This window comes from Heliangelus exortis, chromosome 7 (genome assembly GCF_036169615.1).
Source record: "Heliangelus exortis chromosome 7, bHelExo1.hap1, whole genome shotgun sequence".
NCBI lineage: Eukaryota > Metazoa > Chordata > Aves > Apodiformes > Trochilidae > Heliangelus > Heliangelus exortis.
The window spans coordinates 2,637,449-2,654,792 of NC_092428.1; the positions used below are offsets into that span (position 1 = coordinate 2,637,449).

General features: G+C 39.2%; 1 protein-coding gene and 1 long non-coding RNA gene across 4 annotated transcripts in view; both read left to right on the forward strand.

Annotated features, from left to right (window-relative positions):
- The window catches only part of LOC139798129 (uncharacterized), a 217,666-nt gene extending 206,406 nt beyond the window's left edge, over positions 1 to 11,260 (forward strand). For all 3 annotated transcript variants that reach the window (XR_011726740.1, XR_011726739.1, XR_011726741.1), the window contains exons 8-9: positions 9,831 to 9,885; positions 10,747 to 11,260. This is a non-coding gene — a long non-coding RNA (uncharacterized lncRNA). The remainder of the gene's footprint in view (positions 1 to 9,830; positions 9,886 to 10,746) is intronic.
- Positions 11,261 to 16,329: 5,069 nt separating this feature from the next.
- Positions 16,330 to 17,344, forward strand: part of LRMDA (leucine rich melanocyte differentiation associated) — a 597,778-nt gene continuing 596,763 nt past the window's right edge. Inside the window, exon 1 of the mRNA XM_071748288.1 lies at positions 16,330 to 16,451. The gene's annotated coding sequence lies outside the window, so the exon portion shown is untranslated. The remainder of the gene's footprint in view (positions 16,452 to 17,344) is intronic.

Sequence of the window (17,344 nt, forward strand, 5' to 3'; positions counted from 1 at the left end):
AAAGCAGCAGAAAGTCCTCACAGCTCTAAATGGAGAACATGCCAAAGAAAACAACTATTTTTCATCTTCAGCTTATCAGTTGGTGCTCCAGGATTTTAATAGCCATACAGAGGAGAAGAGTATACCCCTTTATTTCTGAGGATTTAGCTTCTTCCTCTGTCTTGTGGGCTGGGCAAAGAGCATGGCCCTAAGAATTCTTCATGTGATTTATTCTACACTGACAACCACTTAAGTGGAGGCAAAGTTAGACCCAAAAGGCACAAAGTGATGAAAGCTGGAACTGAAAAATAGCATGACGGTCAAAATTGCTGAGTTTCACACAGTCCCTGCTCTGACAGTGTTAGAAAAGTCTTGGTCTAAAAGAATCCCTAAGAGCCCTCTGGAAACCCAATCCCATGACTCATATGCTCTCCTTGAAGGCTTTTTCCTTTCTCCTCTACCAAATGACACTGAAAAAAACCTTGTGGACTTCACTGCTTGCTGCAATTTGACAGCTTTTAGTCAAAATGTTTTCCATTTTGAGAAGCATTTCCATTACAAGAGCAGCACTGCTTTATATCCCAACTGAAGTGAAATGCACAAATATCTTCAAGGAGAATGTTCCTGGCTGGTTCCTAGGCTGGTTGGTCCCAGAGAGGTGCAATGCCTCCTCCTTGGCAGGGGATGGGAAAGGATACAGAGGAGTTGTGCTGCCTCAGGAACTTGATGAAGAATTAGCTCTGGTGGCTCAGCCAGTGTTTCCTAAGGACTTGCAAGAGCTCAGATGTCACTCAATAAATCATCACTTCTGTGTTTGCCTAGCTCCTGGGACTGGCTGTAGGACTGACAAACCCTTGGCACTGCATTACCTCCTGCAGGTGAAGCTGGGAGGAAGTGATTCTGGTCACCAGGAATATTATGGTTGTTCCCGTGCAAAAATAAACTGGATCAAAGGACTGCCCTGCCCTTCCCTTCCCAGCAGCCACCCTCCCTTGATTCAGAAAGGCCATTTACTATCTGATCCTCCCACTGGGATTCAGGCCAAAATGCAGTCATCATCTCAGTCCCTGAGTACTCATGATCCCTCCAAGTATTACACAGAACCAAAAGGTGACTGAGCTACTAAAAGGAGAGTGCATTAGACACACAAAAAAAGCCTCATTTGAGGACAAAGGTGTTGCTTTGATGACTGCTTTTCAGAGTAGGACTTCAGGTTAACATGCAGAGCTAGGGAATTGTCCATATAAGTTTGGGAGTGTTTTTAAGATAGCTGTGGCTAATCCATTGAAGCCAATCAGTCTTTTCAAGTTTCTGTGTTCAAAACCCTTCTGTAAGCCAAACAGTATTAAAAAAAAAAAAAGTGTTCCCAGTGTTTTCCAGCTCTGCTGTCAACAGCTAAGAAATGGGCCACCAGATATGGCCTTTCATCATCTTCTGTATGTATGAAGATGCAATAATAAACTGCTTTGGGTTTTTTCCTCTGGCTGAAAAAAATGGCATTCCAAAGGAAGAGAACAAAGGAGCATAGGAAGGCCTTTTCTAGGCGATTTTTCTGAAATAAAGATTGAAAATTAATTGATTCATCTTATGGCAAAGGTTGGCTAAGTCTAGAGAAAGTGAGTATTTCATTCTAGCTTGTGTTGTCTTCAGTGCACCTTAAATTAACTGCCAGGGCCCCTGGGATTGCATCTTCAATCTCTGACTACTTTGTAGGAGGAATAAAACTTTGAAAGGAAACTGTAAAGCCAAGAGTGCAATAACAAATTTTTGTGTATTTTTATATTTCTTTATAATGGAAATCTAACAAAGGCTGTATTTTCTCCTCCTGGATTCCCCTCTTTTTTGACATGATAAAGCTGAGAGGCTGTATGTCCATGCTTATGGCTCTGTTAAGTTTGCAGATGAGAAAAGGAAATAAGCTCATTTTGCTCACTGATGTGTATTTTGGATGCATATATACAGTCAGTATTTTAAAAAAGTGTTTTCTTATTTCCTTAGATTAAAGTTTGCAGATCTGGTACTGCTCTCCCCTTGTCACTATGCATGATAAACTTTTGTCTCTCTACATTAGAAGCTTTAGAGTCAGCTGGGATGGAAATGGAGGTGTCAGCTCTGACTGTAGGGTTTTCTACATGACCCAAAAAGTGGCAGTGTAGATTGTTCATCAGGAAAAGCTGGTTCAAAGGAGTGATATGGATCACCAAGCAGTCATCCAATTTGTCACTGCATAGGTGCCCAAACCTACTATCCTGTACATGCCAAAGGCCAAAAGGAAACTCAGCTGTCAGGTTTTTTGCAGTGTTCATAAGGTCTCTGTTGCCTTGGTACCTTTATGAACTTATGCTGCCATGCCACTGAATACACATTTGAAGCATATTCCACTGTTTTTTCCACTGTATTATTGATGTTACAGAAGCTGTTAGGGGCACTCCTGCTGTCTTTTGCACACTGTGTGTTTCTGTTCCTTCATTTCTTGCAGGTAAAAGTGAGACAAACCATCCTTTGTCTTTTCAGATCGTAAATATTTTTGCTCAAGGGCAATTTCTTACTAGGACTTGGTCTACATGGGAAAACTTTGGTGTCACAGCTGTATCAGAAGCTATTTTTTGTTCCCTTTACTTCATTCCACCAGAGCTGTTCTCACCAAACTTCTCATTTATCTGCACTTACACCACCAAGAGTCCTTGTTGCCAGTTTTGCTTGTATGGCTGGAGAAACAGGCTTGTTTCTTTCTCAGACCTAACCCATACCCTCTCAAGGACAGATTCTTTTCATCTTGGCAGGTCAGCCCTTATAAGAGCAGACATAGAAGCTACCAGGACACAAGTTTGGAGAAGAACTGGTTCAATGATCTCACTAAGACATTATGCAGCAGCACAAAATTTGGGGAGAAAGATGAGGGCTTTTGTTCTCTCTCCTCACTAAAAGTGATTCTTTTAGTTCTCTAAGCACCATCACTGATGAGCTCCACAGATGTCTGCAGCCTATCAAAGATTAAGTAACTTGTTAGGGAGGGCTTAAAGTATGGGAGTACTGAGAATTAAAAGAACAGTGGTAGAAAAGGGAGAGTCTTCACAACCCCAGCATTAAAAACACACCATAGACAGAAAAACACAGATTCTGAAGGATTCTTGGTAATGTGACAATCTAAGTCATAAAATCTTTAAAAGCACTTCAAAGGTCAGTGGATTCCAGTAAAATTGACATTGGGACTTTGAGGTTTTGAAGTTAATGGACTTACTGAAACATTTTATTAGCATTTTTTTATTCTAGTCAATAGGTGTGATTTTTACAAAAAAGTAGATCTCTGTGAGCTGCTCCTTCAAGCTGCCATCAGTCAAGAATAAGTCTGGCTAATAAATTATTCTGGCAAATAAATGAAATGCTTTTGTGGTTAGTTTAGTGTTTTTCTAAAGTCCCAGCACAGTCCAGGAAGTATTCTGCCTTCTCTCTTAACCAAACCTAGGGGCTGCTACACAGCAGCCACAGGCAGTCTCTAATATTGCTTTTGCTTTGCCCTCACAGACTACTCAGATGCTTCTTAACCCACACTGGCTTCAAAACAAATGCAGGAGGCAGTGGTTGCTTTTAAAATTATTACCCCAAACATTCCCTGGGTGAAATATAAACACATATTAAATAACATGACATTAATAATTTCATAAAAGGAATGCTAAAAAATAGCTCAGTGAGAGAGAATAAACCATTAATGAATTACTCCATTAGTGAAGTAGTTTGGGTAATAGTTGAGATGTTTGTACTAAGCTGATAAATGCAGCCCTAGTAAATCACTTGCATATATCTTCTGTTCTAGGCTTAGTTCAGAGTCCTTTAGATGTACAAAGGATGTAGATAATTTTTGCACCCACTCAGTCAATGCCTGGCAATGCAGCATGTAGCTGCAGTCATTCATTCTGTCAGTCAGCAGCCCTTGATAATGTGCCTGTCAATATAATTCACTGCCTGTTCAAGGAGAGTGACACTTTGAATAGTGGACACTTCTCAAAAGCATTCATACAGGGTCAGTTCCGTGATAAATAAATATATTTTGTGTTGGGAGCAAACTGGCACTAGGCAGGAGCTGGAGCCTGAGCAGAAACACAGCAGCAGTTCTGCAGGACACAGAAGACTGCACTGAAGGGTGAATATCAGGAATGGAACTTTGAGTTTTGTGTTGTATCTGTTATGGGATAACAGGTAATAAAGTCTTCAGGATCCTACTTAGCTCAGTGGAGCCCTGATCCATGAGCAGGGGTACTATGCGCTGCTGCACTACAAGTGAGATATTGCAATAATGCTATCAGTAATTCTTTAAACCCTATAAAAAAGGCCCATATTTTCCTTGGTGAATGAAAAACACAGAGAGAAATCTTTAATTACCACTAATAGCGTGTTAAAGAAAGTATTTATATGGCACACAGTGTTTAGTTTCTAGTTTCTATTAATGCAGGGTGAGAATGTGAGGAAGAAATATGTGCTAGTGGCAGGATTTTTAATGGTACCTCACCTTAAATGCATTTTAAAATATGTAAATCAATAAAAAAATTATTTGTAATAGCAGACTAAGAGTGCTGGTTAGCCTTACTGCTGAATGAAATGTATGCTGCAAGCCCTATTACCATACATCGTGGGAGCTGTAGTTAGGATTAATCTGTCAAAAGGGATGGTTTAGTGTTGATGAATATGACATGTGACCATTAATGATGTTGATTTTATCTCCTGAGATTAGCATGATTTACTTCGGATGGATAATAATGTCATTTGCTTGATGCAGTAGATCTGTTTACGAGCTGATTAAATTGTAAGGCCTTGCTTCATTTCATGCTATTTGGTTTACAGCTTCATTACTGCAATCACAAAAGCTGTGGAAATGTCCCACATCCCATGTCACAATAAATCATTGTTTAAGATTGCAGCTATGTATTTTAGCATTTCAGTTTTGCATGGACCATGCATTCCTTAACAAATATGTGATTGGGAATACATTAACGAGATATTCTGGAACATACTGCTGCAGAAATGTAGAAAATCAGCCTGCATCTTTTAATTGAGATTAAGGAAGCACTTGAGTAATTAGCTGTAACAAATTACCTTATTATTTAGACAATGAAGTAAACGTTTTTGTTGCAAGAATGATTATCATAAATCTGCAGAAAAGTGACAGTCAAACAACCATAAAGGAAACTTGGAAGCAAACTACATTTTCTGCCTATTACCTTTTACATTTAAATAAAATTTATCAGAGATATAGTCTGAAAATAATGCATTTGGTGGGTTGGTGGGTTTTTTTTAGGGATAGTGTATGTTACAAGCTATCCCTTCTGTAACTACTGCACTTGACATGCATGTAAACCACAAAGAAAAAAAAAAAAAGAATCTGTTAATTCTAACAGCAAATGCTAATGTTGCCAGAGTTAAGGCTGTGTCAATGTTTTCATTATAAACCCAGCAATAAAGGAAGAAAGGGAGAGTTGGAGGGTGGTCATGAACCATCAGAGATTGCTCTGTGCTAAAATTGTGTGTACCAAAGGGCATGCTGAGCTCTCACACCATGTAAATCAGAGGTATCTGAGACCATCCTTGCAGCCCCAGTGAGAGGAAGACCAGGGTCAAGCTCTCAGCTTGAGAGCCAGGGTGATTTTTGTTGCAATAATTTTTTCACATTTCACATAAAGTGATCTTGTGGCTTTTATTGTACAAATGAAAAAAAAATGTAATCAGTCAAATGGGGCCTTTCAGAGCTTGTGGCTTACCACTGGCTGAAGTTGATAACTACAGTTGATTAAGTCTTGGTTCATGGGCTTAATTTTAATGGAAGGTTTTATAAGCTTGAAGAGCAGGCTCAAATTATTAGCTTAAGTTGCATGTTTTATTGTGGAATGGATTTTCTTTTAGCTCTTTCTACTTCCTTTTTTTTTTTTTGTGTTTTTTTTTTTTTTATTTTTAAGCCCCCCAAGTTGGTTCCCTGTAAACTTCATGGAAAAACCACTCAAGGTACTTTATGTGTGAATTCTGCCAGGTTATAATATGGTCAAATGGGAACTTCCTAGTGGGTTTGTGAACTTTTCTCTTAGCTTTTACCTCATGAAACTCCACTCCTCACCTCAAAATCTTCCAGTTGGCAGATGAAGTGGGAACCCCAGGAGGACCTATACTCATTTATAGTCTTATATATGCACTTGAATGATATTCTGGGTCAGGCCTGGAGTACCCAAGGACTTCCAGATGTGTTGCAGCAATGCCCATGGTCAAGACTTCTTACAAATGGTTCATGACTTGGTTATTTTGGTCACTCAACCTGAGGCATTTTGAAAAGCCTGAGTTTTGTTTGTTTGTTTTAATGACTGATGAATGAAACGTTCTGGAAAGTGGATTCTTTCAGGAGAGTTTATGCTGTGGATTTGGAAAGGGGAGAAATCCAATGCTTGCAGCTCAGTTCTGTCTGGTGGTTTGGGGACAAATTTGCCAAGTTGATTTAGTTTTCCAGTCTGTTGTGGCTGGGGGGCATAGATTCAGCACCTTTGAATTTTTGCAGAGCCAGTCCCTGTTGACATTGGTAAAGTTAACAAAAATGTTTCACATGTTGAAATGCAACATTTCAGCTAATCAAATGAAAACACTGAAAAATGTTTTCTCCTGTTTTCCAAATAACTTCAGCCGTGAATTAGTGAAAACATATCTTAGAAAATAAATGCACAAACAAGTTTATTTTTTCACCAAAAAATGTAGCTGCTGAGGCAAAAAAAGAAAGAAAAAAAAAAGGCAAGAAAGGGAAACCACACTTTGAATCTTCATCGATTCAGATAACATTTGGTAATAGATTTCATCCCTGCTTGGGCTGGCTGAAATATTATTACCCCAGTTTCAGAGTTTTATGTTTTATAATTTTGAAATTAAACAAAACAGAGCCTTCTTTTCTTGATGAGCTGCACCTTTTGACAGCACTTTGGTTTCCAGCCAGAAAGAAAATGCAAAGGTAGAATTTTTCAGGGTGCACATTCTTTCCCCAATATTCCTGTTGAAATTAAAAGAAGAATGTCCTTGAAAATCCCAACTGTTGGCTTCACTAAAAATATGTAATTTCACCACCCACCTGCCAGTGATGGTTAATTTAATGTAATTTATGCACAGGAGAAAATCCCTTCCCAGCACTGTGAGGTGGAGAGGCTATCAGCCAGGTTGATGGACTAATGGTAGTTTTGTGGAAAGAGGGACCTTTAACCTGAATAGCTGAAGTCATCTCCATGGATTTTAGCAACCACTATTCATATTAACAAGGACAAAAGTACTAAGGATATATAATTTTTTAGTTCCCTTACAAGCAGTCCCCAATTTGCCCTTTACCATTCCTTAAAACTCTGTGGTGTTTGGGGAATCTGTTTCAATATAACTAATTAATTCTAGCTGATGCTTTGAGGTTGTTTTTTTCTGAAAATGGTGGCACTATGTAATGCTACCATGATAGGAGTGAGAGACTTATTTGATCTTAGTGACTGAACCCTGACTAAACAATTTATATGTTCAGAAAGCTGATGGCTGCTGGAAGATGCTTCATCAATCTTGTCTGCAGGGGCCTTTGTGTATAGCAATTATTGAAATAGCACAGAAAGATGCAAAAGAAGGGCTTAAAATTGTTTGGATGGATGCAATTAAAGGACAGAAGTGGACTCTCTCAGTGGAAGAGGGGAAAGCCTCAGCAGTATTTTGCAACAGGAGTAGTGGTTTAGCTGCAGATCTATTCACTGATAGAGGAGGCAAGCTCATATGAAAATAGTAATTAAAAAAAAAAAATGGTCTACAGTGGAAGGATCTTGGACAAATTTAGGTCAAATAATTTTACAGATTGGTGTTGAAACTCAAGCAGGAGAACATACTTTTTGTCTGGCTTTGGACTTATCCTTTTAAATAGAATATTCTTAAATCTAAGGCAAGGTCTGCAGACATTGCACCTACTGCATTTCAAGATCTTAATTACAGAGCCCAGGTCATTTCCATAGCTGGAGCTCTTGGGTCTGAAGAAAACTGTGGTATTTATGTTCTTTCATGAAGTCGCTGATGTCAGCAGAGTTGGACAGGCAGTTACTGGGAACAAATTTTCTTTAAGACATTCGTAGGGAATCAGCACACCCTAAATCCTTAGCTGTTCTAGAAAGCACCTGAATGACTGCTGGGGAGGGTCAAAGTTGCAAGGGAAGAAAATCTAGAAAGCAGAGTGCATGCATGAATTTAAGTTCTTCCTGTCGTGAGCCTTGTTATGATATTTAGAGGTTGCTGAGTGGCACTTAGAGCAGTGAGTTCTGAGCAGCTTTAGGCATCAGAACCCTATGTTTTCTGAAGAAAGATTCCTAAAAGATATCTTGTTAGATTTCAGGATTAAAAAAATCTCTACATTTTCTGTAGTATCAGGGACACAGAATTTCATTGAGGAGCTCCTCCATGAAGTGCAGCTACATTTGATTGAGCTAGCTAAAGCAAATGGACAGAAATTGGGGCAGACAATTTGTTATTTTCTCCCTTCACAGAGTTCAAGAATAGGTTTTGCAAAAAGCAATTGTGCCTCCTTGAATTATTGCATTACCTCTAACCCAGAGACTGCCGTAGTCAAGACTTCTAATGAACAAATTTTGTAGAATTTTGGGTCTCTGAAGTGCAAAGCCACAACAGAGTGTGGCTCTAAATGTGCCATATGAGCATTATGTTGCTTGCTTTCCATGTCAAAGCTGGCATGTAGCAGAATTCTATAAAAGAAAAACTATTTTCATTCAAAATTAAATGGCAACATCCAATTAAAGAAAAGGCTCTAGCCTGAAACTGTAAAATCTATTGAAAGTTTCTTTCTGTTTTAGAGGAAATCTACCAATTGCTAATGTCAGAGTAACTCTAAACTATTGGCTACTAGTTAACTATTATGTGTTCTAGCAGGATTTGTGGTTGGATTTTTTTTTTTTTTTTTTTTTTTTTTTTTTGTCATTCCTTCTACTCAGAAGATTTGGAGAAAAGAACAGAAAACTATTGAAAAGATTTGCTTGGTCCTTTCATCTTTTGAATCAGTGTCATACCAACAAAAAGATGTTTTGAAGTCTTTAACCATTAATTGTGACTAACTAGTTTTCTTTAGACATAAAACTTCTCAAGGCCTTGATTGTTGTGAGTCCATGGTGATAGATTCTGGCTGACTGCCCAAGTACAAGGTCCTTGAACACCAGGATAACACTTTCTGAAACAATTTGAGCTTATCACCCATGATGTCATTTAAACAGATTGAATTGACTAAAACTTTAATTTTTGTGCTCTCTGTATAAGGTACCATTTGACAGACAAGGTCTTTCAGGAACAGACCCTAAATGACAAAACCTGACCTCTACCTAGCCTTAGATTTCTCAATTCATGTTTATTTACCCAAAATAAACCAATATTAACTGTGTAAAAAAATCACTGTAAGCAGAAAGCCTGTTCTGTTATCTACTCTCATTTTCCTTTAGTGAATAACCTTGAGGATGGGCCCAAACTGAGACTCTTTAAATAGCATAAAATTCACACACTTCTGCACTAATTGTTATCTTCAGATAATTGCCCATGCATGTCAGTCAGTAAGTTTGTCCTATATGAAAAGAATAAAAAGTTTCAGATTGCAAATTAAGACTAAGCATTTTCTTTTGTTGAAGTGCAACTTAACTGAAGAGATCCCCCTGGGATGATTTTCTTAAATTTAGAGTTCTGAACATACTCAGAACATCTCTACAGAGTAGCAGTTTGCATTTTCCACTTCTTTTTTTTACCAACAAAACGAGTTTGTCAGATTTAAATAATACAGAGGACTGATGAAACTGTATTCTAACCCTTTTTTCCAGAGAGCATGACAGCTCTGGAATGACTGATCTCTAGCAAGTCTTCAAACAGCAGAAGGTAAAAGTTCTCAACACCTAATGAGTTTTGAAGGGCCCCCAGGGCAGGAATTGGTCACAGTACTCTGCTCTGTGGTTATCACAGCCCTCAGGGCTCTCATAGACCTTAAACACCCTCACCAGGGTCTCCCCAAACCCTGCCCACAGTCCCTGCCTGAGCCCAGTCTCCAGTTTGGCCCAAGGGCCACACTATTCCTGTGCCAGTTATTTGTCCTAAGAGAATGCAGCCTTTATTAGGAGTTATTAGTATAAAAATCTTCCATTTTTAAGGGATTTTATGATAGAATTTTCTTTTGAATTAACCTAGGTTTTACTGACCAAACCAGATCTCAATCTTAGTTGAAGAAGATTTTCAATAGGAAAATGTTGTTCCAGTATGCAATTCATGGAACTCATATTCATAACTAATTTATTTCTTTAAAAGCTTTATATATATCCTCATATCAATATATATATATATAAAATCACTTTTTTGCTATGCAGAATCTGGTTGTCTGCTGTGCTTAACTAACCCCTTTGGTGTTAAAAAGCAAACATTAGCACTGTGGCAGTGAAGTTTGTGAAGCAGCTGATAATGTGATATAGCCACAAACTGAGACTGATTTTAACATGACTGAAACAGTAACTCTGAGACTGTCCCAGCGTTCTGAAGTCCATTAGCTCCCTTAATAGTTCTTGTATATGTGATACTTATAATGTGTCTTTTAATTATTATATGTGTCTTATTTGACTGCAAAAGCCCTGAGTACCATTCAGCTTGAAGACACAGTGTCCTCAGGCTAACTTTCTAATTTATCTATTTAATTTTTATGGATGAGGTGAGACTTTCTGAGTAACAGTGTGTCTTGCCATTGTTTTACAGAATCAAGTCTACTTGAGAGCATACAGAAGAAAGCTGAACCACACAGCTGCAGAACTTTGGAGGAAAACTCCAAACTTTGGAGGAAAACTGGTGATGCTGCTAGGATGGTGAAGTGTGCAGTGATTTTTATGTTATTTTGATGGGCTGCATCTGTACAGCTGAAAATTAAATGCAGAGTGAAAATTACAACTGAGAAAAGGCTCAAGGCCCAGTGCCAGCAAGAAGAAAGCATCTGCCACCACTGGAAAAAAAAGGATGTGTAATCCTTTTGGGAATGTGTACCCCATCTCCACAATGGGTGGTAACCTGTGGGAAGGAGTAATGCAGGAATGGAGTGTGCTGCTGTAGCATTCTGTTTACTCACTAGGGGGGTTTCTAACATTATGAAATAGTTTTAACATTATGAAAGTTTTCTGTTGTAACTTCATGACCCTTCCATTTTTTCTGACCACTTACACCTTAGCCTATTTTACAATAAACCAAATTTATTAAAATAATAATAATAAAAGGGTATTGAAATGTAATGAAAAACATTACAAAAATGTCTTCTGCCAGCAGTAAATAACAAAATTGAAAAGGTGTGTGTTAAATATTAATATCAAGCAACACAGCCTCACTGGTAGCAGTAGTGAAGAGCTGAGTGGTTGCAGGGGAATTAGGGAGAACCAGGAATGGATGTTTGCTGCACAAGTTCATGGACTTGTTTCTCAGGGCTGTGAGGGTGAAGGACTGTCCAAAGGTAGCTGTGGAAGTTAAAGCAGGGTTCAGGATTTCAGAGTGGTGAGAGAGTAAAATAATCCTCCACCTGCCATCAGTTTTACTCCCTCATCTCTGGCTCAGCAACAGAGAACAAAGGGGCTGCAGTTTCATCCCTGTTTTCTCACTGGATGAGAGGTTCAGATTCAATCTGCATTACAACTCTTTATGCATTTCTTGCCATAGGTCACCCCAGAAAACCTGCCCTGGTGATTCCCCATCTGCTCTCCAGTAATCTGGATATTTGTCTCAGACCTGTCTAAGGTATAAATTCCTCTCAAAGCAAGGAAAGAACAAGTGGTTTTTATTATTGGAAAGACTGAAAGAAGCCTTTCCTTTCACTTAAGGAAGCCTTTCCTTCTACACTAAGCAGCTTCCAAGGCCACAAGTTGATTTTACACATTTAATATGTCTTTATTTCACCTCTGATCGTTCACTTGTTCAAGAGGTGTTTCAGGCCAGTTTTCTAACTCTCAGACAGTAATTACTGGAGATTTAAGACACCCAAACCAAAAAACTGTCAGGCCTGACTATTGCACAAGAGGATCAGACTAAAAGGCTGACACATTACTACTTTTTCAGCTTAGCACAGCCGTGGATGCAGGCTTCCCTCCATCATTCCTAAAATGATGCTAATCCCTAGACCTCAGGTTTTGCAATTCTATAGCTGGACAGCACCTATACTAAAAGGATTTTCCATTGCTGCTGTCTGCTTAGCAGATTAGTTCTAGGGGACTCTCCAGAACAGGCCATGCTTGACCTCTGCAGAATCTGCAGCTGTCTCGAGTGTTTTCTACTTAAAAAATTTCTCAAGCCTTAACAATTACTAATAAACATTAAAATTATGCCTATATTTTACTAACTACAATGTCTGCATTTTTCCCTCCTGAAAAGATGGTTGTGACTAAGGAACTTCTTAAGTAATCTTTAATTAAATCCACTGTGACACAGCATAGACTGTGCCATAAAGCTAATACTCTATTTAACAGTGTAGTGGTAAGAAAAAAGTTATTTAGTCCATGAAGATGTATTCAACTGTATCTCTTATAATTCCAGCTTTGATTTTTTTTTCCCTTTTTTTTTTTTTTTTTTTTTTTTTGTTTGTTTGTTTGTTTAGAAATCAGTTAAAGTATTGCTAGAAATAATGAGCTGATTTTAAAAACATTTACCTCACTTTGAAGCCATCTGGCCCCACTTTCACTAGGTGGGCTAGAGCTTATGCCAGAAGAAGAGTGGTGCCCAGGAAGTAGCCTGCCTTCTCCCCTCATGAAGTTAAGGCATTCCATAGTGTCATACACCATAAACAATGACTCTGTGACTCACAGTCTGGAAAATCCTCCAATACAAAGAGCAATTGGTCTAGAAAAACAGTAAAGATAACAAATTCTCACTGACTAAAGCTCTTGGTGGCTTCTTCTCTATCTCTTTGAGCAAATCCTTGCTACTGGGTCCCAGACCTTTCCCTTTGCTCAGTATTCTGAATCTTATGACCTCCTCTTGTTCTTCTGTGTCCCTCTGCAACCTATTATTCCCTAGTTCTGTCTCAGACCATTCCTTTTATGTTCTAAAACTCACACTGTGCTGTTAAATACTTTGCTTGTGAGACTGTAATCTCCGTGCTGATTGAGGGGTGAGATAGGAGGAGGTAGGACATTCTTTGTCCTTTCAACAGAGGAAGGAAATAGGTAAATTTTAGAACTGCTTTGTTCTCTTTATTATGCAGGATTTGATACTCAAATCCTCAAGTTCTCTCAAGCCAAAAGCATTTTATTCTATCCCTTCTTTTGCTGTTTTTTCCACAGGTTTCATAGAGAGCACAAATGCAGATGTCCCTCCCAAAAAAACCCTTTCTGCTCTCTTCACACCAGGAGGGATCAGAACTCACATGTGATTCTCCATCTGACCAGAGGCTGCTGATACACAGACAGATGGAAGATCCAGTGTTTTACAGAAAGAAGGAATGTGGGAATAAGTAAACAGAAGGGCCAGAAATCCTCACCTTAGGGAACTGTGGAACTGACACTGGAAGAGTATCAAGTCACTATGATTCCAGAATGAGAGGATGTGAGTTCAAGCCACACATAAATCCAGATTGCAGAGGCTTGAGCTCAGGTAAGACTCTGGATTACAGGAAATGCATAAGGAAAGCAGAGGAAATCTGCAGTGATTTCATGTATCTGCTCTCAGTCAGGCTAAGACAAATTAGTTCCAACAGAAAAAAAAAAATTAAAAATCCTTGAATGGATTCCTAGGATTTTGAATGAAGAGTTTCTTTAAAAAAAATCAAGTGTCAGATATTACTGTACTTGAAAATTATTTCAGGCAGAGTATGAATTTAATGGTAACAGTGCTACAAAAATGTTCTACATATAGAAGCTTATCACATAACATGATTATCTTATTATACTTTGTATTCTACAACAAGCATGTCTGCACAAGAAGTTGTTCAGGAAGAATGCTGCTTTTATTCTTGAATAATTCTGTGTGCAGTCAAGCCTTTAGTAAAATCAGCACAACTCTGTATGTAGATAAATTGTTGGTCTATTCCTGCTTGCATTTACAGGAAATCTGTATCTCTGTTACCAAATGCAGCTGACAGATCTGAAAATATCACATTTGTTCACAGAATAAGCATAGATCTTATAAGTCGTGTGTCCCCCCCTTATTAACCTACTATTTCTTGATCCTGTGGAGGTTTTAGGAACTGCATATCCTTCATATTTTGTGTTTAATGTCATTAGCAAACTAATGAGCATTACTGAGAGAAGGAAAGCCTTTTTCTCACTTGCTGAATAGTTAAAAAGGAGAGGTTTTGAGCATGACAATATTCCACCAGCTTTTACATATAAGTGCAGGAGAAGAAAGGTAAGTTGCTTTTCTTTGGGGGAAAAAAAGTAATAAAATTTTTTTATAGTTCAGCAAAAAAAAAAAAAAAAGCCACACTAGACCTTTTAACCACAACTTTCCTTTCTTCACATGGTCTAAGTAGTTGTGTTTGTCACCTGTGTTTGCCTAGTTCTGTCACGAGTGCTGGCTCAAAGCCTTAATAAAACATTAATGTCCAAGCCCCAGAACTTCCACTGTTGCATTTCTATCATTTATCTCTGTTACTGATTGTAGCTGTAGCTACTTTTTTAGAAGAGTAAAATAGCAAGCTGTACATTTCAAGGAAGACACAAGATTAATGAAAGTGTACAGCTTGAAGCTGCTGCTCATGATTTAAAGTATCAGTAGGAACTCTTAATATGTAGTAAAAATTGTTCATTTTCTACTTTGTGTAGTTTCTGTACCTTCACTTTCCTATTCTTTTCTAATAATAGGGTTTAAGAATTTAAGTCCAGGCTAGGTGGCCTTATTAGCATCCTTCTCTGAATAAATAAGTGTATCTGTTATATTCAATTGCACCTAAAAGTTACCACCACTAAATGGCTACTTTCTAGTCCATAAGAAATTGTGTGGTAGTGGCTGTTCAGGTATGTTTAACAAGGACTTGCCTCAGCTGTGTTCTTATCAGAGAGCAACTCCTGAAGACCCCATGAAGATCTCCTTTTTTTTTCCTGCTCCACTGCATCTCCAGTCACGGTGTTTTCCCCAGCAGTCTGGAATGAAGAGGTCAGTACCATGATCACATTTACAGTTTACATGGTGTGAGCAGGAGCCCACATCCTTGTTTGACATCACAGCAGACTGTAAATACCACTTGTTACACAAACATTTGGTAATAATATTTTTCAGAAGCACATGAGCCCCAAACCAATTTGTTTTCTTGCTGGGGAGATCATTTTAGATTTCTGAAACAGGATCAGTGAACAAGATAATTCCTCTATCTCAGCTATGTTTTTGTTCTTTAAATACATATCATTAACCCTACCAATTACATTCAGTGTTGCAATGAAACAGAGATGTATTTAGTGGTGTATGAAACAGAGATGTATTTAGTGGTGTAACCCATAGTTGTGACACTCTGCTTGCACAAGCTCAGTGTTGAACGTCAGCTTCATAGTATTCAAGGTAAAAACTGCCTGGGAAAAAGAGTAATTACTACAGCCTGGCTGAATCTCCTTTATATGCACGGGTACAATCCACAGCACTCTTCCTTCACCCAGGTAAACACAGGGTTCCTCAACCCTGTTGAGCTGTTCAAACCTGGAGTTTTACCTCAAGACTGCCATGTCTGTAGCACCTTATTCACTACATAAAATGGCTGCCCCCAGAGGGGTTGGCCGCCAGAGCAAAGCAGAAATGGCTCCTACAGCCACATGTGTAGTCCAAGGTGGGCTGCATGGGCACACCACTGGGGTTGGTGTGGCCACTTGGGTTTTCTCCACCAGAGCCTGCAGCTCCACATCCCACCAGGGGTTCTGGAAGGTTCCTTGGCGCCTTCCCTCAGGAGGAGCCGCTGCCTCATCTCCTCAGGGCTAAAAGGTAGAGTCAGACATGGCTGCTGGAGAGAAGGAAGATTGGTGTGACCCCCACCCACCTCCCAGGTCACTCCTGAGAGGAAAATTATCCTGAGATGTAAAACACCTGTGTGCAGCCATTGCAGACATCTCCCAGGCTGCATCCCCACCTCAGGGATGCCAGGCTGCCAGCATCCCCCCCCCACAAACACACAGCTGCACAAAATAACATTAATTGGCAAATTGAGAGAAAACCCTGGGCTCCACTTGCTCACCTGGGAGCAATCAACCATTGTCACACCAGGCTCCTCTTGAAGAGAGCCGGGATGGCTGCCGGCAGGTTGTAGGGGTCCTTAGCTTAAAATTTGGGTGCCTGAGAGGACAGGAGCCATTTTGTTGTCTCCCTGAGGAGGGGCAGTGAGGAGCGAGTGCAGACCCAGACCCGGTTCCAGCCGGTTCCCGCTGGTTCCCACCGCTCCCTGCAGTTCACCCGAGGCTTCGAGGAGCTGAGTGCCAGGCAGCACCCAGCACCCTGAGGACTGACAGCAGGTCAGTGCCTGAGCAATTGTAACCTTTTTTTTATGCTCTGGGGGAAGTTTTCTGTCATATAAACTCATTTTGTAACTTTTTGAGGTATAAATCAAAAAAATTCCTGTCAGGAATTGTCATCTACTGAAGTGTCCTCTGGTTGGAATGGTGTTTGCTTTGCTGTTGAAATTGAGCTTTATTTATAAATAGTTGTTTTCCTTTAAAACGGAAGGGTTTATGTATGGTGTCAAAGTAACCTTTAGGTTGTTTGCTACTTGGATATCTTGCAATGCAGTGTTTTTTTTTAAGGAGGAATTACTTTTAGTGGGGTTGTTCTCCTCAAAAATGTTAAAGTTGATTTGAGGTTTTCCGGCTATTGCTAATCACTCGTTTTGCACAGTAAGTTCAAAGGACTCATTTGTCAGGATGTCTTTCCTCTTCAGAAGGAAATTATGTATCATTTTTGTATGTCTAAGGTGGTTGGCTTTAACTGGTGGTTTTGTGATTTACTTCTGTTGTTAAGAAGTCCCACTTGGAGTTTTTTTAAGTTTCAGGAGGAAAAATGCAAAGATTTTAGACTATTGTGTACCTAACCTAATTAATATCCCATGGTTCTTTCTGTCAAAAAAAAAAAAAAAAGTTATTTAATTGTTTAATCATGATAGATTTAATCATATCTACCAACTCATCCATTGCAAGGCTTGAGAACAGGGAGGAATCACTGGGCTACTGAGTCCTGCCCTCCCTGTTGCGCCTTTCACATCAGGTAATTCTTTTTTCAGTCATGCTGTCCTCTGTTTTAACAACAGTTGTGTGGTTTATTCCCAGAGGATGGCTGTTTCAGAGCATGATTGCTTTACAGTGTTGCTGGTGAGCCATTTTCACTGACTGGAGAGTCAAAAATAATGAGCTAC